We start from the raw sequence: 21735 nt of genomic DNA, 5'->3' as shown, positions 1-21735 counted from the left end.
AGAAACTCCCTTCCACTACGACTCTCTGTCTCCTGTTGCCCAGCCAGTTCTTTATCCATCTAGCTAGTACACCCCGGACCCCATGCGACTTCACTTTCTCCATCAGCCTACCATGGGGAACCTTATCAAACGCCTTACTGAAGTCCATGTATATGACATCTACAGCACTTCCCTCATCAATCAACTTTGTCACTTCCTCAAAGAATTCTATTAAGTTGGTAAGACATGACCAATATTTTTGTTGAAAGGATGGGGCGAATCTTGTGACAATCTCCCAGAGATGAACTGGGTTGAGGGATAGGACTAAAATTAAGCAATTTACACTGCTTACTGACAAATTCTGTTGTGTTGAAGTTTACGAATCCATCACTTGTGTTGTACTGTGATAATTTTCACAATTCCTTTCTATTGTTAAGAATTGTTTTCCCTGCGGGATTTTCTATTGAGGTTTCGTCTGACCTAATGCCGGTGTCAGACAGAGTCTGGAACCGTGACCACAAAACACAACCCGATGGGCTGCTGCAGTAATAACTGGGACAAGACCTAGCATAATATAAAAAGCAACATGGTCTAGTACAATCTTGGTGGGATTGGATTTCGTGTAATATAAGTGGGACATGATCTAGTAGTAACAACTGAGCAAAGCCTATGTATTATAAACAGACAAATGGTCTCCTGCAGTAATAACTGCACATGGTCTAATGTAGTATGCTGGGACAGAGTCCAGTGTCATATAAACAGAGATATGGTGCATTGCAGAAACAACTGAGGCAGGGCCTTGTGTAATATAAGTTGAAGCATGGTCAAGTGCAGCAGTAAACTAGAATGAGTCGTGTGCAAAATAAACAAAGAGATGTCTAATGCAATGCCAACTGAGATAATGTCTACTGTAATATAAACTGCAGCAGTGTCTAGTGCAGTAACAAAGGAGGCAGAGTCTAGTGTAACTTTAACCTAATTCCATAGCTCTCAGCTGCTAGATGGGAACAACTGAAAACTAATCGAGCACACACAAACACACATGTAAGTGTACATGTATATGTAATTGTATATGTGTATATGTAAAATGTGTGCGTTTGTGTAGAAAGCACATCATTATTAATACTTCTCAATGGATTCAACAAAGATGGATAATTACCGTCACAAATTATATTTTAGCATTTATTTCCTTCTATTCAAAACGTAATTGCCGAACATGTAATATATTTAAGCATGGCTCTAAACCTATTACACAAAATGATTCCGCTGTTTATATTACTCAATGTCACATATCCATCTATATTACGCTGGACAATGTCTCTTTTATTCTTGCATTGCATAATGTGTCAATTTATATTGCACTAGATCCTCTCTCAGTTATTACTACACCGCACCATCCATCTGTTTATATTACATTAGCCCTTACCTCAGTTCTCATTGCATCAAGTCATAGACGACTCCAGCAGAAAAATTATGATTATGCTAAACTTTTACAAAACACCAGTAGGCCTCAGCTGGAGTATTGTGTTCATTTCTGGGTACCACTTTTTCAGAAAGACATCAAGGCCTTGGAGATGGTCCAGAAAAATGTTCTAAAATGGTACCAAGGATAAAGATTTCTGTTAGATGGAGAGACTGAAGCAGCAAAGTTTGTTCTGCTGAGAGAAGAAAAGGTTAAAAGGAGATTTCATAGAGAAGTTTTGATTTTTTTTTATTCATGGGATGTGGGCATCCCTGGCTCGGCCAGCATTTATTGCCCATCCCTAATTGCCATTGAAAAGGTGGTGATGAGCTGCCTTCTTGAACCACTGCAGTTCATGTGAGGTAGCTACACCCAAGGTGCTGTTAGGAAGGGAGTTCCAGGATTTTGACCCAGCGACAGTGAAGGAACAGCGATATAGATCCAAGTCAGGATGTTGTGTGATTTGTATGGGAACTTGCAGGTGGTGATTTGATTTTGATATACAGCACTGAAACAGGTCTTTCGGCCCACCGAGTCTGAGCCGACCATTAACCACCCATTTATACCAATCCTACACTAATCCCATATTCCTACCACATCCTCACCTATCTCGATATTCACCGAACACCGACCTATACTAGGGACAATTTATAATGGCCAGTTTACCTATTAACCTGCAAGTCTTTTGGATGTGGGAGGAAACATCACTGGGAGAACTTACAACCTCCACACAGGCACTACCCAGAATTGAAGCCGGGTCGCTGGAGCTGTGAAGCTGTGGTGCTTACCACTGCCCCACTGTGCCACCCTGTGATGGTCCCATGCATCTGGTACTCTTGTCCTTCGAGGTCGTAGAGGTTGTGGGTTTGCAAGGTGCTGTCTGAGGAGCCTTGGTGCGTTTGATAGAATATGTAAATTGTAAATATTTCCAGTGGGAGAACGGTTGATAACGAGAGGACAAAAATTCAAGATAAATAGCAAAATAACCAAAAGCTGCGTGGACTTGGATCTTGGAATATGGAGTAGAATCTCCAAATTTGCATATGACATCAATCTTGGAGGTATGGCAAATAGTGAGGATGATATATAACGACTGCAACAGGTCATAGATAGGTCAGCAGAGTGGACAGACAAGTGGCGGGTGATTCATTTTTGCAGAAGGAAAAGGGAGAGGCAGCATTTACTTAATGGCATAGTTCTAAAGAGTGTACAGGAACAGGGGGACATTGGGATGCATGTGCATTGATCTTTGAAGGTGGCACAACATCTTGAGAGAGTGGTTAGTCAAGCATATGGGATCTTGGGCTTCATAAACACAGGTATTGAGTACAAAATCAGGGAAGTTACGCTGAACATTTTTAAAGCTCTGGTCAGGCCAATACTGGAGTATTGCGTCCATTTCTGGTCACCACACTTTTGGAAGCATGTGAGGGTCCTTGAGAGAGATTTATTAGAATAGTTCTGGGGATGGAGGATTTTAGTGACAAGGACAAGTTGGAAAAACTGAGCTTATTCTTCTTCAAACAAAAGAGGTTGAGTGGAGATTAATAGACATGTGCAAGATTATGACAGATTTAGGCAAGTTAGAGGTGGAAAATAAAAGCAAAATACTGCAGATGCTGGAAATCTGAAATAAAAACAAGAAATGCTGGATATACTCAGCAGGTCTGGCAGCATCTGTGCAGAGTTAAACAGAGTTAATGTTTCAGGTCAGTGACCCTTCATCAGAACTAACAAATATTAGAAATGTAAAAGTTTTTAAGCAAGTAAAGCGGGGGTGGGGCAAGAGATAACAAAGGTGAAGGTGTTGATAAGATAGGATCACAGAGAATAACTGACCAGATGGTCATGGAACAAAGGCATTAACATACCGTTCTGAGTATAAATACTGCTGAGTATTTCCAGCATTTCTTGTTTTATTTTATATTAGAGGAGGAAAAGTCGTTCACATTAACTAATGCTACAAGGACTAGGGGACACAGAATGAAGGCTTTGGGCTATAGATGCAAGGGGAATATGAAGAGGAACGCTGTAACACAGCGGGTGGTAATGACTTGGAAATTGCTGTCCACAAAGGTGGTGGAAGCAGAGACATTAAATGACTTCAAAAGGAAATTGGATGGTCATTTGAAGGAAATAGACTTGCAGGGCTACGAGGATCGGGTGGGGCAGTGGGGCACTGACTGAAAAGCTCTGTGGAGAGCCAGCATGTACTCGATGGGCCGAATGGCTTCCGTCTGTGCCGTAAATGACTCTCTAATTCTATGACTCTAGGCGATATGAGGGGGAAGGCAAATGACAGAGGAAATTGATATGATCTGGAATGCAATTCCTGAAAGGGGGGAAGTAGATTGAACAATAACTTTTGAAAGGGAATTTCATAGATATTTCAAATGGAAAAAGAATGCACGGTTTTGGCGAAATAGCAGGGTGGAGTGGAATAATTGGATAGTTTGTCAAAGAGCTGGTACAGTCCTGTAAGGCTGAATGGCCTCCTTCTCAGCTTTATCATTCGAGCAGTGTACGATTTACTTGCTCAATCCATCACTCCTTTTTACAACTATCGTTAGTAAAAAAGACCAAAAATTGTTGCATTTCTCTCGGGCCTTTCACGACCACAGGGCGTCTCAAAAACGTTGCAACTAATGATCTACTTGTGAACTACCATCACTGATGGAATGTAGGAAATGCAGCAGCCAATTTGCACACAGCAAACATACGAACATGTGAATTGGGAGCAGCAGCAGGCCACTCGGCCCCTCCAATAACAGCAATACGGTAATGACCAGATAGTCTGTTTTTGTGAGGTCGGTTGAGGGACAAATACTGATCAGAACACCTGGTAAAACTCGCCGGCACTTGTTCGAAATAGTGCCATGGGATCCTTCACACGTGAGAGAGCAGACAGCGCCTTGGGTTCTTGTCCCATCCGAAAGACGATACCTCTGACAGTGCAGCATCCACTGTAGTTCCAGTGTAATTTTTGTGCTCAGGTCCTAGAGTAGAACATGAAACTTGGACCTGCAAACTCAGAGCGGAGAGTGGTACCAACAAAGCCACGGCTGATGATCAAGGGTCATTGCTCATTAAAATATAGATCAAGGAGGAATAAGTAAATGGAACTCCAGGCATTCAAATGTTAAACTTCCATTATAGATACAGTGTGAAATCAGGCAGAGTCCGGACCTCTCAGGTCAATCCCCCGTATGGTACAGAACGGCAGGTAGTCAGTACAGAGTGCAGGAGGAAATTCTTTTCTAAACTTTGCCAGTTTTGATGAAAGGTCACAGACCTGAAACGTTAACTTTGCTTCTCTCTCCACAGATGCTGCCAGATCTGCTGAGCTTTTCCAGCACTTTTTGTTTTTGTTATAGTTAGTACAGTCACTGTCTGTGGGTGTGACCTTGAATCCAACACGAGAATAACTCTGCCATTCTGGGAATTGCACTGTAATATTCAACCAATTTTTAATTTGTTCCTGTGATGTGGGCGTCGCTGGATAGGCCAGCATTTATTGCCCATCCCTAATTGCCCTTGAACTGAGTGGCTGTCTAGTCCATTTCAGAGGACAGTTAAGAGTCAACCACATCGGCGTGGGTCTGGAGTCACATGCAGTCCAGACCAGATAAGGACAGCACATTTCCTTCCCTAAATGACAATAGTGCATCAGATGGGTCTTCACAACAATCGATAATGATATCATGGTCACCCATTTTTGATCGACAAGGGAATCAAGGGTTATCGGGGATTGGTGGGGGAGGGTTTCGGGGCAAGCAAGAAAGTGGTGTTAAGGCCACAACAAGATCAGCCATGATCTTCTTAAATGGCGGAACAGACTTGAGGAGCTGAATGGCCTACTCCTGCCTCTATTTCTTATGTTCTTATCACAGTGACCCGATACCATCAGCCTCAGTAAATCTCACTGATGTACTGAACTCGTGAACAATAGTGCATGAATGGACTAAATGGAGAGGCTCTGGGAAATGTGGCTGAAGGAGTTAAGGACATTTGAATTTGGGACCACAGTGTGCTCTACCCACATGTTATATTTCACTGTGGCCAATGACTTACAATGAATATATGGCGGTGAAGAAAGTTACAGTTTATTCTCCTTTTATCTGTGTTCTTTAGAATGGCGTGAATGGACGAGTATAACAGAGGAATAAGTATTTACAGAGAGAAGTGGAAAATGTATCCAATGATTTTCTATATTGCTGATGTGTTTGAAGTAATTCGAGTTGAGTGCTTTGATGTACATGAAAGGACCACATGTTCAGAAATATTACAATCGTCCCTTCATAACCCATTCATATTCTCCCTTTATATCTTTGTGATAAATGTGCCCCATTAGTAGAGATACCGCAGGGATATCACCAGGCTTTTTGTGAATTGATCTCGTTACTTCTGGATATCCGAGGGATTGAAATGATCCAGAAAATCAGGAAGAACTGGAAGGCGTCAAAGTAATGCAAATGATGTAAAGAGGCGGCTTCCTGTTAGGAGTAGTCAATCACAAAGATGTGGTTGTAGAACAGCATGTTTCAGGCCCATCTATCTATCTGTCCATCAGTTCATTCCACGCATCCATCAATCTGTTCATCAGTACGTGAAACAAAACGTTTAGACATTCAGGAGATCTCTTCTGCTCAGTGCCAAACCTTCCCTTTTGTTCTATTCCTCACCAACCCCACCACTTTCACACAGCCTATTACATGTCCAACCTTTGCCAGTTCTGATGAAAGTTTATGGAGAAGCAAACAGCACTGAAACTGGCCCTTCGGCTCACCGAGTCTGTGCCAACCAACAACCACCCATTTATACTAATCCTTCGTTAATCCCATATTCCCTACCACATACCCACACTGGCAGTAATTTACAATAGCCAATTTACCCATCGACCTGCAAGTCTTTGGCTGTGGGAAGAAACCAGAGTACCCGGCAGAAGCCCACGCGGTCACAAGGAGAACTCCACACAGGCAGTACCCGAATCCAGGTCACTGGAATTGTGATGCTGCAGTGCTAACCACTGCGCCACTGTGTCACCTAGTGCACAGACGTTAAATGTTAACTCTGTTTCTTTCTCCACAGTTGCTGCCAGCCCTGCTGAGTATGTGCAACACTTTCCACTTTAATGTCAGATTTTCAGCATCAGCAGTATTTTGCTTTTATTCAGCCATCCAACTATCTAGTCATCCCTGCATCGTTGCAGCTATGCCTCCATCCACGCAAACAAGCATGTTTATCAATTACAGAATGTATTTTCTCTCTGAGGCCCACACTAACTATCTATCTATCTATCTATCTATCTATCTATCTATCTATCTATCCATCTATCTATCTATCCATCCATCTATCTGTTTCTCCATCCGTCTGTCTGTCTGTCTGTCTGTCTGTCTATCTATCTATCTATCTATCTATCTATCTATCTATCTATCTATCTATCTGTCTGTCTGTCTATCTATCTATCTATCTATCTATCTATCTATCTATCTATCTGTCGATCTATCTGTCCGTCGGTCTGTCTGTCTATCTATCTATCTATCTATCTATCTATCTATCTATCTATCTATCTATCTATCTATCTATCTATCTATCCATCTATCTATCTATCGATTACAATGTTATGATATGCTGCACAGTTCCTCAGACTGTTGGTCTAAAAGGGTGTCTGAGACAGTGGATATATTTCCTTTGCTGAGAGATGGGAACAGTTCACCTCGGTAAGCAACTGAAAAAAATAAAATTAACTCCAGCATTGTTGCTGGGCAGATTTGTTTATCAATAGGCCTCATTGACAATGGTAAGGGTTTGAAGTTGGTTTGTAGCCAAGCAGTCAGGAACGAGGAAACAGATCTTTGATTTACTGCACAGAACCCCAGATGCTTCCTGTAAATGACATTGCTGTTTGAGTCTCCCTGATGGCAGTCGGCTGGGTTGGTGCCAAATACTGTGTGGGGCAGATTAGTGTGAATATGAATGGACAAAGATGGCATTTAACCATTTAAATATTAACTATTCAGCAGCGCTCTTACAAAAAATAAATCATTTCACGGTATCACGTCTAAAGAATAATTTTCGGTAAACTCACTGCTCATATCATTATAAACTGGGAGCGCAAAATAATAAATTGACACGTGACAATTAAATATTATTCTGAATCATTAAGTCCATTTATTTCTACTGCATGAAGTTCTAGAGAGAGATTTTAATGACCCCCACACCCACATCGGAAATAGAAAATTGGGAATCGTATATTAAATAAAGAAATAGGTGGAATTGCTCTGAAGCCGCTGCATTTCCTTGAATTTTCTCACAGAGCTGTGTATCACATTCAAACTATAAAGACTCTTTCATTGCTGACAACAGCTGTGGACAGTTTAATATCTGATAATTTGGATTGCATATCCATCCCTCTCAGTGGAGATATCAGTGGTTAGAGAAATGCCCAGTTTGTGATCCGTTTCCACAACAAATAAAGCGTTTCTTTTTGTGATATTTTGGAGCATAGCTTTAAGTCCTGATATACTGTGTTCCTGATACCAGTGCGTGTTAAACAGTCTGTCGTTATTAATGTTAGCTGCAATGATCTGGGTATCAGGGATAGATTTCCTAATTACCGTATTGATTCTGATTCACTAGATTCTCTTTTTCAAAAGCTAATATGAATTTTACGTGTCAAGGATTGCGGACTTCTGTATTCGGTCATTTTAAAAGGACTGGCGTCAGGAGCAGCTCGAGAAATGCAGACAGAGAGAGAGAGACTTGTATAATACGAGGCGTTTTTATTCATTCTGATCCTAAATCGTATAACTACAGCCATTCAAATTGAAAATAAAATCACTTTACTTATGTCCCGCATTTAATTGCATAAATTGATAACAATTCAAATTATCGGGGATACTTCACTGGTATGGATCGAAAGGAGATGAATTGATACATACTATCAGTAACTTTAGACCTTGGTAACGTAATTTAATCTTAACGATTCACATCCCCTGTGATGAGTTGAGGAAATAAAGGGGTTTAATTCACAGTCCACAGTGAAATTATTTATTACTGACACATTCCTCACTGCAACAGTTCCATTTAGTACCAAGTAACACATTGCATTGAAACCACACAGCCAACTAACTATCCCTGGATACCGATAAAAAGTTCACATTTAATAATAACTCCGTGTAATGATATGAGCCCATTCTGTTGATGATGTGGAAGGTGGGACGTGGATCCAGTAACCGCCTCTGTCAGGGAATCAATAGGCGGCGCCTGTAACCTCGCCCCCTTCTGCCAGGTATTTAAATGCCGGTCACTGGGACTGCAATACAACAGTGCGGGAGCCGGTTTGCTCAGTGAGTTCTTGTCAGAACCATTTTCCCCAAATTGCCAGAAGGATGAGGTCGGCGATTTCTCTCAGTCTGTTACTGGTTTTCTTATCCCGTGAGTAGTTTTTACTGTCCGAGTCTCTCACTGTTACCGTCTCAGTGTTAGTCTCTCTCTGAAGTGTTACAGAGTCAACAATCATTTCACCAGGATTAATCCTCGGGGTTTTTGATATTTTTTAAAGGTGTCCATTCGGATGTCGTGTTGACTCAGCCAGAGGCAGAGACTGGGAAACCCGGAGGCTCCCTGAGACTGACCTGTAAAACCAGCGGGTTCACTCTTGACAGCAACTGGATGAGCTGGGTCCGGCAGGTTCCCGGACAGGGGCTGGAGTGGCTGGTTCACTACTATAGTTCATCCAGCAACTACTACGCCCCAGGGATTAAAGATCGATTTACTGCGTCCAAAGACACTTCAAACAACATCTTCACTTTGGACATGAAGAGCCTGAAGACTGAAGACACCGCTATGTATTACTGTGCCAGAGGGTCACAATGAGAGGAACCAGGGCTGGACATGTACAAGAACATATGGAGAGAGAATTCGACAACTTCCATCATAAACTGACGGTCAGTAATTTTATTAAATACAATATTAACGGCGGTGTTCAGAACCAGGCCATAGACTGTCTCTCACAGAACTAGCACAGTGAAAATTCAATGGTACAAATCTAAGACACTAACTGATGAGTAATTTTGGCTGTGCTGATTTTTAATGTTAACACTGTCAGCAATTGCAGATCTGGATAAGATGCTAGTTTTTTAATGGGAGTGAAACCTGGAGGGCGTTACTTGGAGCTGGGTTCAATTCCGACTGCATGGTGTAAACTTTTGGATATATTCTGAATTAGATCAGAAGTGAATTTCTATTTGAAGTGAATATTGGGAGGCAGTACGGGACAGTGAGTGCAGTATTTGTGCAGGTTCGTGTCACTGTGGGTACGACAGTGGGTCACGGTGGTGCACCGAGCGAGTTCTTCATACAAAAACCCCAGACAGGGAGTTTGCTCAAACCAGCGATCACTGACACGGCAGATGTTCCGTAAACAATGAGGATTAAATAAAAAATTGGGGAAATACAATATAGATTTGTAAAATTGTATAAAAGTCTCCTGCTTTATTAATGTTGACTGTCACGCTAAATCAGCACAGATGATTCAGAAATATTCCGATCTCTTTATAAATATAATGACTGGTATAAACTGAATTATCTCACTGATGCACTCTTAGGGGATCGGAATCATGTTTTTGAGAGCGCTGTGAAATGTAATCTCTCTATTTTACAGTTGACAGTCCGCCGCAGTATTTGACACGGTATGTCTCACTGTGTGGGTGGCACAGCAGTTACTGTCAATACAAAAACTTCCTCAGCACTAATTGATGAGTCTGGGTCAGTGCTCGCTTTGACAATCCAACTATATAGACAGTGAAGTACTATTTGTGTCCAGCACTGTCCTCCTAGCACGGTTTATTTTGGATAAACTGATTAATTATTCATTCATCAGTTGGTGATTTCAATAATTGCTGATATGTTACTGTGTGAAATATAAAACATCAGGGAAATTTAGAAAGAGTGAAAAGAATTATTAACGCAGTTATAATTTTACAAAGAACCATCAAGATTTTATTTTGCCTCTGGAGTGTGGATATTTAAAATAATAATGGATTTCTCACTATTCTGTGCAGAGCCAGTTATTGTGTGACCCAGCCCACGGAATGTAACACTGTGACTATCTTGCCGACTGGGGACAAGGGACCATGATGACGGTGACTGCAGGTAAGAAACATACATTTATTCATTAACTGTTTTATCTGTGTTTTTAATTTTATATTTCTGTTTATTGTAATGATACATTCGTTCACTGAAAAGTGGATTTGGTGGATTCTATATTGCGAATTTGTTGCAATGTTTTATGTGATTCTGCTGCAAAGGGATTAAAGAACTTAATGGTTTCTTTACACACGGTACTGTTGAAGGATTCAGCTCCAGATTGATGTGATTTGTTGTTTATTTGTTGATGGGACTGAGTGTTTGGGCTACTTTAAATACCAAACTGTTGTTAAACCGTTTGACGTTTCTGCAATGTTTAATCTGGGTGACATCTAGTTGCTGCAGGTTTTCTGATCTAATAGAAACAATAAGTCTTTAAATATGTTTGAAATAAAATTTTGCAGAAAGCTTCAGTGGTCAAAAATAGCCTTCTGATATTTTGATCTATTTTTATTTGTGGTAATTAAATTGCTATCTATCAATCTACTGCTTACGAATGCTCAGATGTAATACAATAAATTTTGATGTAATTAAGAATTACATAAATAACAAATTTGCAGCTTTGGCCAGATTTACATTAATATAACCTCACTTTTAATAATGCAGTGATATCAGGCAATATCAATGAAATATGCTACAGAATCAATATTAATTTATTAAACATGCTCTCTGTCCTAACAAATCTGCTGCCATTATTTTATATATTTGGTAATTCAGAGACAGGCAGGCTCGGTGGATTCTGTATTGAGATGTTTTTTTTGGGATGTTACATTTGATTCTACTGAAAGTGATTGTGGAGTTAAGCTGCTTCGCCTTGAAACGTACTGAGGCGGGATTCAGCCCCTCAGTGATGTGAGTTGGAGCTTATCTGCTGAGGAGAGTGTGTCTCTGTGTTCCAAAGTAAAATTTGTAAAACTATTTGGCGTTTCTGCTTTGTTGAACCCGGGTGACATCGAGCGACTGCAGGTTTTCTGATCAAATGGATACATTCTATTCGTTTGAATTTGCTTCAAAGACGATTCGAAAGCCGGATAACAGGCAGATTTCAGAAATAAAAAAAAAGATATTTCAAGGCATCTTAAAACATTTAAATGATAATTGCAGATTGAACTGTAAAGCCATGGTTTGTAACGCTCCTTCAATCCGTGAAATGTTACTGCAATTACAAACTGAATAAGTAGCAGGTTTGCAGATTGGAGAGTAAAATTAATACAATTCAAACAATTATAATGCGGCAATATGTCCTCATATAAACCAAATACGCTTTCATATTAATATCGATTCATTATTCAAGAATCGTCTTTTACAGTTCTGGTGTGCCAAGCGCACAATTGTCGTGACCGGAAAACTTTATGGCTGGAGACTATTTTTAATTATGCTTGAAATTATTTCAATAAGAGTGTACTTATTCCAGTGCTGTTTTCAGGTTAATGAGCACTTTTAAATTAATTGTGATATTCCTGATTAAAACAGGTGAATGTCAGCTTGTATTTACTTCCAACTTAAATAGGCACTGTAAATTGCAGTTTGTCAGTGTAATATATCTGTCCGGTTATTACATTCTTTGCATTCATGTTCTTCCATGTTCTTTCTTCAATGTCATTTGTTATTGGATGGTGAGATAATTATCACTAATCTAATATTAACCATTTTCCTGGGACAAGAGGTCAATGGCAGTCAAAGAATTGTGCATATGATTTTATTTAAGTTGAAGAAACTTGCAGACTGCGTAAGGCTAAAGACAAACAAATAACACCTGGAAATTCAAGCAGATTCAATTAATTACAAAAGTTTAATGTTAGTTTTGAATTCAGTAACAACATCCTGTCTCCCATAGTTGTGCTGCACGCAGGATGGAATGATAGACAAAGAACAGATTATACCTGAGAGTTATGCTTAATTCTTAATAAATATTAAATTGATCCGCCAAATCTCGGCTACATTTGCTCATTAGGTTTCAATGTCACAGATGATCTGAAAGAATTGTTTACGTCCAGTTTTGCAGTGATCATTTTGGAACTTCGTTCAATAAAAATCACAATATATTTTGCAATTAATTTACAGGGACTGTGTGAATTACGGGAGTAAAATCTAAAAACATCGTGTGATTAAATAGTGGCAGCACAGTTACTGATCGCAAATTGCCCGGATGTTTTTGATATTTTATCTCATATAGTTAAGATTTATAACGATATTTAAACACGGGAGAGCTGCTTTCACAAACAGGCTATGTTGCAGCCCAGTTAGTGACATGTGACCCGGGCCAGGCTAAATCCATTGTGTGAAGTACTCGTTGAGAATGGAAGGAGCTTATAATATATCAACGCATTCAGATACCTGCGCAGTTTACAAGTTTGTGGAGAGAAAGCATGGCGGGACTAGAAGTTATTGTTCATTTTATATTATTGCACTGTGATTCGATTTCAGCATGAAGTAATATATTTGTCTGAAGGTTTTCATCTATTAATATGACGTTGATTATTTAATATTGATAAAGTGTCATAATGACTTAATTAAAACTCCATTATTTCACAAGGTGCCAGGCAGAAACTGGTCTTGAAGTAATATTAACTAATTTATTTATTTGCATTTATTTATAAATGATAAATACAGTATAAAATCAGCTAACATGAATATTAGCTTAGAATATAATAGTGCTAATTCATTAAACATAAATGGCCTCACACAATTCAATAGTATACTTGCCAGGATTCCAATGAGTGCAAAATCTCAAGAATCGGAGAGATTATTTCATTATGTCTGGCAATAACTTAGAGAACAATACATTTCTTAGTCAGCTGTTCTCAGCTCAGTCAAGTGTCACCGCAGATTTTAATGAATTAACTTTGAGCAGTGGTTCAACTATTTCTTTTTGTAAAATTGAATTCTGCAATTGTATCAAACCAGTGGGTAATCAGTTTGCAAGATAAATATCTCCTGATTTGCTAAATTCTTACTCTGTCACTGAGTTCAGGTTATGGACATCTAATTTTCCTGAATGTGTATTCTTCTGATGTACTCATTTTAAGCGAAACTTTCTTACATGCTTTTCAGATTGTAAACAGACAGGGAGAAACAGTTGGAGGTCGAAGGGAGTTTTTGAAATGAATATCAGTTTAATTTCAAAGAGTATACAGACCTGGAGTGGTCACAATTTGACAATTGATGAATTAGAATAAAACAGCTTCATTGAAATTGACAATTGAACAGATCTAACTGCTGAGAGCCCGATTGTTGCACCGTTTGTGTCTGTTCTGTTTCTGTGCGCCTGCTCACTGTGTCAGGACGAGGAATCCTCCCTGCAGGTTGCAAACAGACTGGTTCGTTTCATTTCAAGGAGTGCAACTTGATCCATTTAATTAAGAAACTTGTACCCCCGAGAAACCTAAAAGTTTGACTTTAAGTTTGATGAGGCGCCTCAGCAATGAGATCATAATTCCAGTCTGTGGCAGTCAGAAATAACAGTTCAGAGACACAACAGACGGACTGTAGAAGGAGATTTGGTCCGTTTGTAATCAGTAATGTACCTCCCTTGGGAGTGATTGATTCGGCAATGTAGAGGAAGTTTTACTGTATGTTTAATCTATATTGTAACTGTTCTGGGACTACTTGTTGGGGACAGCGTAGAGGGAGGAATTACTCAGTATCTAAATCGGATTGAACCTGTCCTGGATATATTTGATGGGACAGCGTAGAGGGAATTTTTATTTTATATTAAACTGATGCTGTACCTGACCCAGAGTGACAGTGCAGTGTAGAGGCAGCTTTCTACGGAATATAACACTGGCAATGTCTGAGATTACAACTCATGATAGGGCCGTGTAGAGGGATCTTTACTTTGCAGCTTAACTGTCCTGTACCTGATCTGAGAATGTTTTCCCCACAGTGTTCAAGGAATCTCAATCTGCATCTAACTCATAAGCTGTGAGTTCTCGACCCAGATATATGAATATAAATTATTCATTTGTCCAGATGAAACAACGCACATGAATTGATTTTAATAATAATTCTTGGCCAAATTTTAATGAATTAATAATATTTAAACATATTAAGTTTCAGATAATTATTGAATGCGATTGGCCTGATTTTGAGTGCACTTTCAGAACAAACAGTTTCAGGAAGTGATTGTAACGCTCCAGAGACCAACGCCTGTTCTGATCTGATGGGAGACTGGAAGTTATTTTGGCGCTTTAAGTGGAGATAGTCGAGACTTCCGCTCCGAATAACCATCATGATATTCTCATGTTTGAAATCATTATTTAGTTCAAGTATTTTCAAAAGGTGACAGTGAGTGATAAACTCTGGTGATAGGCAATTATTGGATTGTGTCACAGCAGAGGGCACACAGCCACTGAAGTAAGCTCTTTTGAAATTTTTGAAGTGATACAATTCGCTTGCAATCAATGTCAATCACAATATGCTTTAAGTCTCTGACAGTATCTGATTGACTAATTTGAATAAAATCGCTCAGAACCTCTTATTTTAAAAACCCTCTTTCATTATAAAAAGCAACAAAATATATGTCACAGTGATGTTCAAATTTATGAAGCTTTTCATCCCATTAAATTGGGGATAACTCATCCTACTGAGTCGGGTCGAATGATAGAAAGTTCTCGCAGAGAATTTGGCCATTCAGCCCGTCATGCCTGTGTCAGCTCTCAAAGCGCTCTCCAATTTAATCTTACAAGCCAGTTTTTCCCTCATAGCCACGCAAATTAATGTCCTTCGAGGATATGTCCGGTTGCGCCTGCAGAGAACCTGCACAGACACGACGGGCTGAATGGCCTCCTTTTGTGGTGTAATCGTTCAATGCTTCTGTGAAAAGCACCCTCTGTCAGGAAAGAAACCTGTTCCCGCAGCCACCACCCGCCCACGCTCTTTTTTGACAATTAATTATTTTGTTACTGACCCACTTTTCAGAGGAAATAGTTTTTCCTTATCTGCTATATCAAAACATCCCATAATTTTGAACAAAACTAACCGGTAATCGCCTAACGAGAACAATTATCTCGCATCATAACTCTAGATAACTGAACTCCCTCATTCCTGGCATCAGTCTGGTAAACTCCCTCTGCACTCCCCCCAATGCCTTGACATCCTTTCGAAAGTGTGACGGCCAGAATTGTGCAAAAATACTCCAGCCTAATTAGTGATTAGTAATACTTTAATATGACTTCCTGGTTTTTTGTAATTCGTACTCCATTTTACAAGACCAAGTATTCCATTCGCTTTCTTAACGACCTTGAAAAAAAACATTGTGAAAATGAAACTCTGGTCCCTCTACATTTCTACCCCTTGAATATCGGACCATTTAGATTGCATTAACTTTCCGTGATGTTCCTCAAAAGGTCCAGCACTTCACATTTAACCGCATTAAATTGCATTTGCTCTGTCTCTGAACATTTCACCTGCCCATGTCCTTCTGAACTCTGATACTATCCTGCTCACTATTTGTTTAGTATCGTCTTTGACCTTCGAAATTCTACGCCCCATACCCAATACCACGTCATTATATTTAACAAAAATAATAATGACCCTATGACCGACCCAAGGGGGGATCACAATGCTTAATTCTCTCCAGTCAGAAAATCATTGGTTCACCGTCACTCTCTGTTTCCTATCCCTGAACAGGTTACTGAGACCCCTTTAAGCCACGCGCTTCCATTTTCCGAATGTTCTCTTACCTGACATGTTATCTAATGCCATTTGAAAGCCCATATGTCCTACTGTTGTGCCAGCATAACCGGCATCCTCTTTCACATCATATTGGTGAGCGAGCTTCCAATATCAGACCGATGGGCCTCAGGTGTTTGAATTGTCCGCACAAATCAGAAGTGAGAGTTGACCATGTCAGCAATAACACTTCAGGAACTTTTGTCCTTCCTTGCCTGGAACCGACTAATATTTGTCAGTTCCGAAGAAGGGTCACTGACCCGAAACGTTAACTCTGCTTCTCTTTCCACAGATGCTGCCAGACCTGCTGAGTGAATCCAGCATTTCTTGTTTTTGTTACCGACTGATATTCACTCGATTTATAATGTGTAAGTAATGACAATATCAGATATTTGTAGAAGAAACCTGTCCTGATGTTTACAATACGGTCGGTGCAAGCAGCAAGAAGATGTGTCTGTAGCGACACAGTCAGCAACACCAGTTCTCACTGGTGAGGGGTGGGAAGATACTTTGGAAAGTTAAATGGACCATTTAAAGCGCATCAGTCCAAATGACCGATTTTTAGGAATCGGATTTAATTCGGTTTATTATTTGAGTTGGAGGGAGAAGCAAACTCCAGAGAATCCATTCAGTCGAATAATATAGAACAGAAGTCACAATCTTCAAGTACTGAAAAGGAAAGTGATAGCTTAGAGTAATTGCCGAGTCATTAAAAACTTTAATTCCAGAAACTAGGCTGTGTAAAAATTCCCCTCTGAAATCTGTGTACTAAATGATTCAGTCCATATTTTAAAGTAGACTTCAACTATTTATTGTAAAAGTTCTTCATTATTATGGGAACATAGAAGATTAAAATGAAGTCTGGTAGTGGTGTTTTGAATAATGAATATTTTATACAGAAATTCAGATACCAATTTGCCCAGATCAGTGAGTTGGTCTGTAGAGGGCACTGATTTAAAATCAGCGTCAAAAGAATGAAGGAAGAGGGTATGAATCTACTTTTCTACACAGGGGGTTGTTAGGATCTGGAATGTCCAATCAGAAAGAGGGCTGTAAATAGAATCTAAAATAGCTGGATAAAATGAAATTTTGAAAAGATTACAAATTGGAAGGTCATCTTTCACAGGCCTGATGGACCGAATGGCCTTCTTCTCAGCTATCATGTCTATGAATTTATCACCCTGGGTCATAAGCATGTTCGGATGTTTTGTAGGTTTTTATGGGAAAATAATGGAATGAATTTGCCTGGTATTCAAGTTTACAGTATTAAGTTCATTTCATAAGCACGCATTCCAATGGCACTTTTTAGGAGTAGTTGCTATTTTTTTGGAGGGGGAGTGGGGGTTGGGGGGGCGGGGTGGTCTGCTGGTGGTGGGGAGGGGTGCTGGGAGGAGGTGGAGGTGCGGCGAAACCCAGAAGTCAATTTGCAGAGAAGAAATTTCCAAAAATTAAATGCCGCATGTTTTTTGACCAAGTGTTGTTGATTTAGAAATAAATATTGGCCGAACAAAGCGGGGAAACTCCTCTTTCAGTTTAATCCAATGAAAAATACCTTATTGAGATAACTTCAAAAGGCTCTTACTTTTGTAATGTGACAGGTCCTGAAAGAGAGGTGTGTTCCTGACCAGGGGACCGACAGGTGATGATCACCAAATGATGTAACTGATCGCAGCTCAAATGCGGATGAAGGTTTTAATCGGAAAATGTTGGAATCAGTTTCCAGCTGGAGTCGAATTGCGAGATGTCTGGTTATTTAATAAGCATGAATCACAGTCTAACTTGTTCAATTTGCCATTCTTTCCTAGCGACACCGTCTCCCCCAACCCTTTACGGCCTGTGCTCCTGTGAACAACCCAACACCGACGGCTCCATGGCCTACGGCTGTTTGGCGATGGACTACATCCCCCAAATCACCAGCGTTTCCTGGAAGAAAGGTGAAGAACCGATCACCACTGGTTTGAAGACTTACCCGTCAGTGCTGAACAAGAAGGGAACCTACACCCTGAGCAGCCAGTTAACCATCACCGAGTCAGAGGTGGGAAGCAGCAAAATCTACTGCGAGGTTCGACGCGGAGAGTCGCTCTGGATCAAGGAAATTCCAGGTTAGTGTTGTGGAAACTGTGGAAAAACAGAAAAGCTCGACGGATCTTGTGTAGAACTTTGGCTATTCCACATTTCGAGTGTTGTGCACAGTTCAGACCGCTGGAAACATCAGTTAGTGCCTGCTTGATGCAAATAACCTGTTAAAATATAAGAACAGTTTGTATTAGTTATTAATTTCTTCTCGAAATGTCTAACATGTTTTTTCTTGAAGATTGTAAAGGTGACATCGTCCATCCAACTGTTATCCTCACCCAGACTTCCAGTGAAGAAATCAGAAGCAGCAGATTTGCGACTGTCGTGTGTTCAATCATCGATTTCCATCCAGAAGCAATAACCGTGAGTTGGTTGAAGGATGGACATCCCATGGAATCGGGCTTCGTCACCTCTCCCGCCTGTGAAACGAACGGGAACTTCTCAGCGACCAGTCGGCTGACAGTCCCCGCTCGGGAATGGTTCACCAACACGGTCTATACCTGCCAGGTCTCCCATCAAGCGGTCACCCAAAGCCGAAACATCACCGGATCTCCAGGTAAGAGGCACAGTCCCAGGAAACTCCACATCTTTCTGTACTCCATGTTACTGAAAGTCAGGAATTTATTGGAGTTTGTACAAAGAACAATTTCTAAATCGCCATCGTGCAGTTTTTATGTGTCATTTCGCTGTGAGTTTAGGATTTAGAAATTAGAAATTAGGATTGCTCACGGTTCAACATGTCATCACATCATGAAAGAATGTTTAGCTCTACTGTGATGTTATATAGTGAGTGAGGTGGCCTGTATATCAGCTTTATCCTGAATGGGCTAATCATACACGGAGCAGCAATCGGCATCTGGAACCCTTTCTTGGTAACGGCCTCGGAATCAGGTGCCAGAAAGAGCATCTACCCTCTTTAGAAAACTGTGTTCAATTCTGGACTGCAGAGCACAGGAAGAATGTATTGGCCTTGGGAGTGGTGCAACAAGAATTGACCATAATGATAACGGGGCTGATCGGGTTAAGTTATGAGGACAGGTTTCACAGGCCAAACTGGTATTGCTTTGAGTAGAGAAGATTAAAGGGTGATCTAATTGAGGTGGTTAAGATGTTTACTGGAATTGATGGAGTCAATGGAGAAAAATATTTCCTCTGGTGAGGAACTTCAGAACAAGGGGGCATAACCTTCAGATTAGACCATGGTCATTCAGGAATGATATCAGGAAGGGAGTATTCACACAGTAGATAGTGGTAATCTGGAATTCTCACCCCCAATTCACTTTAGAAGCTTGACATCCATTGAAAATTTTAATGTTGTGAGTGATAGATTTCTGACAGGTAAGGGTATTAAGGGTTATATATGGGTAAACAGAATTAAGATACAATTCAGCCATCGTGCAATTGAATGGCGGAACGTGCTCGAGGGGATGAATGGCCCACTCTTATTCTTATGTTCTTATTACAGTCCTGTGGTCAGATCGCCTTCTAACTCCAGGCCGACACATGAGAAATACTCACTCGTGGCAGATATTAGAAAACTATCTCGTCCAGTATTGCGAATTATTCCACACCACACAAAAACCTTGGGACTGCATTTTACCGACCTTTCGCCCCTCCTCTGTCTGGTTGCTGAACATTTTCATCTCCCCAAATATACTGACAAGGCACCAGAACATTAACTTTGTTTCCAGTTGGTCCTAAAATTCGTAATTTCATTCGTTTTGAGCCAGTATGAATTACATGTGTAGCTCATGTCCTGGGGTGACAGAGCCATTATATTCAGCAGAGATGTGATCCGCTTGGATGTCCCAGATTTTACAAATCGTTGCCCTTCCCATGAACGACAGTGTTGAAGTGAAAGGTGTTTTTCCCCTCCTGAAGAAAGTGATAGTTAAATACTCGCGTCCTGATCCTGAAGATGGAGATTTCTTTGACTCTCATTTCTGTTCTACAGATTCTTCCGAGTGCAATCATCCAGTAATTAAACTACTGCCACCATCAATAGAACAGGTCTTACTGAAGGCGACGGTCACCTTAACCTGCGTCGTGTCTAATGCTCCTTATGGTGTCAACGTGTCCTGGACACAAGAACAGAAGCCTTTGAAATCAGAGATTGCCGTCCAACCCGGAGAGGAACCCGATAGCGTGATCAGCACTGTAGACATCTCGACACAAGCCTGGCTGAGTGAGGCTGTGTTCTCCTGTGTGGTGAGCCATCAGGATCTGCCGACTCCTCTCAGAGATTCCATCCACAAGGAAGGTGAGCAATGTGATTGAAGCAATAACTCAGAGGTTGTGCTTCTTGCCGGTGTTTGTGCAAGGCCCAATTAAGTGGTTGAATGGATTACGCTGATAATTTAATTGTAATTCACTATTGAACCTCCCTGGGACCAGAGGTGATGCATTTCAGGTGATGCTAGATACGTAGATAATGGAGAAATGAATAGAAAGAGCTGAAGTAAGGTGGGAGGAGGTCCGTGTGCAGCATAAACACCAGCATAGGCTAGCTCCTCCTAATAGCTGCTCCTGTGCTGCAAGTTCTATGTAATTTTCCAGTCTAATCCTTTATGTTCTCGGCGAGCAGGATTGTAGCGCCTCTGCACCGGCTGGAAAACAGCACAGGCCCCAGAGAGGAAAAGGAAAACCTTCACAATTTCTCTCACATTTAACCACCGGTGTCATTGTCTCTGAAATTGTCTAGTTTATTGACATTTATTTTAATTTTTCAGCATGGAAAGATCTGCGGGAACCGTCTGTGTCTGTTCTCCTGCCCCCAGCAGAAGAAATCTCCGCTGAGAGGTTCCTCTCCCTCACCTGCTTAGTGAGAGGTTTCTCCCCCCGAGAGATCTTCGTCAAGTGGACCGTCAATGACAAGTCAGTGAATCCCGGCAACTACAAGAACACCGAGGTGATGGCGGAGAACGACAAGAGCTCCTTCTTCATCTACAGCCTGTTATCCATTGCAGCAGAGGAGTGGGCCAGCGGCACTTCTTACTCCTGTGTGGTGGGACATGAAGCGATCCCCTTGAAGATCATCAACAGAACAGTTAATAAATCCAGCGGTAAACCGAGTTTTGTGAACATTTCCCTTGCACTGTTGGACACCGTTAATTCATGTCAATGAGAATTTATCGATTGCATTTCAATTCTTAAATAAAAAAACACAATAAAGACCTTTTCTTCCAATCGCGATTTAAATACACAACAGCTCAATTAATTGTGCTTCCCACATTTGCTAAGTGTAGGTCTTTTCATCAAAGCATGATATTTGCAGGTCTCGGGCCCAAGTCTTGTACAACCAGTGTTTCCAGCACATATTAATTCACAGAGTAAACCTGATTCATTATTGGATTCTGTGGAAGAATTTCAGCAACTTTCCTCCCGTTGGAGGAGGG

General features: G+C 40.7%; 1 pseudogene; it reads left to right on the top strand.

Annotated features, from left to right (window-relative positions):
- The first annotated feature begins 8754 nt into the window (after positions 1-8754).
- Positions 8755-21526, top strand: LOC137348933 (Ig heavy chain C region-like; annotated as a pseudogene).
- The last annotated feature ends 209 nt before the right edge of the window (positions 21527-21735 follow it).

This window comes from Heterodontus francisci, chromosome 34 (genome assembly GCF_036365525.1).
Source record: "Heterodontus francisci isolate sHetFra1 chromosome 34, sHetFra1.hap1, whole genome shotgun sequence".
Lineage (NCBI taxonomy): Eukaryota > Metazoa > Chordata > Chondrichthyes > Heterodontiformes > Heterodontidae > Heterodontus > Heterodontus francisci.
Note: the sequence above shows the minus strand (reverse complement) of the source record. Positions and strands in the feature narration are given on the sequence as shown.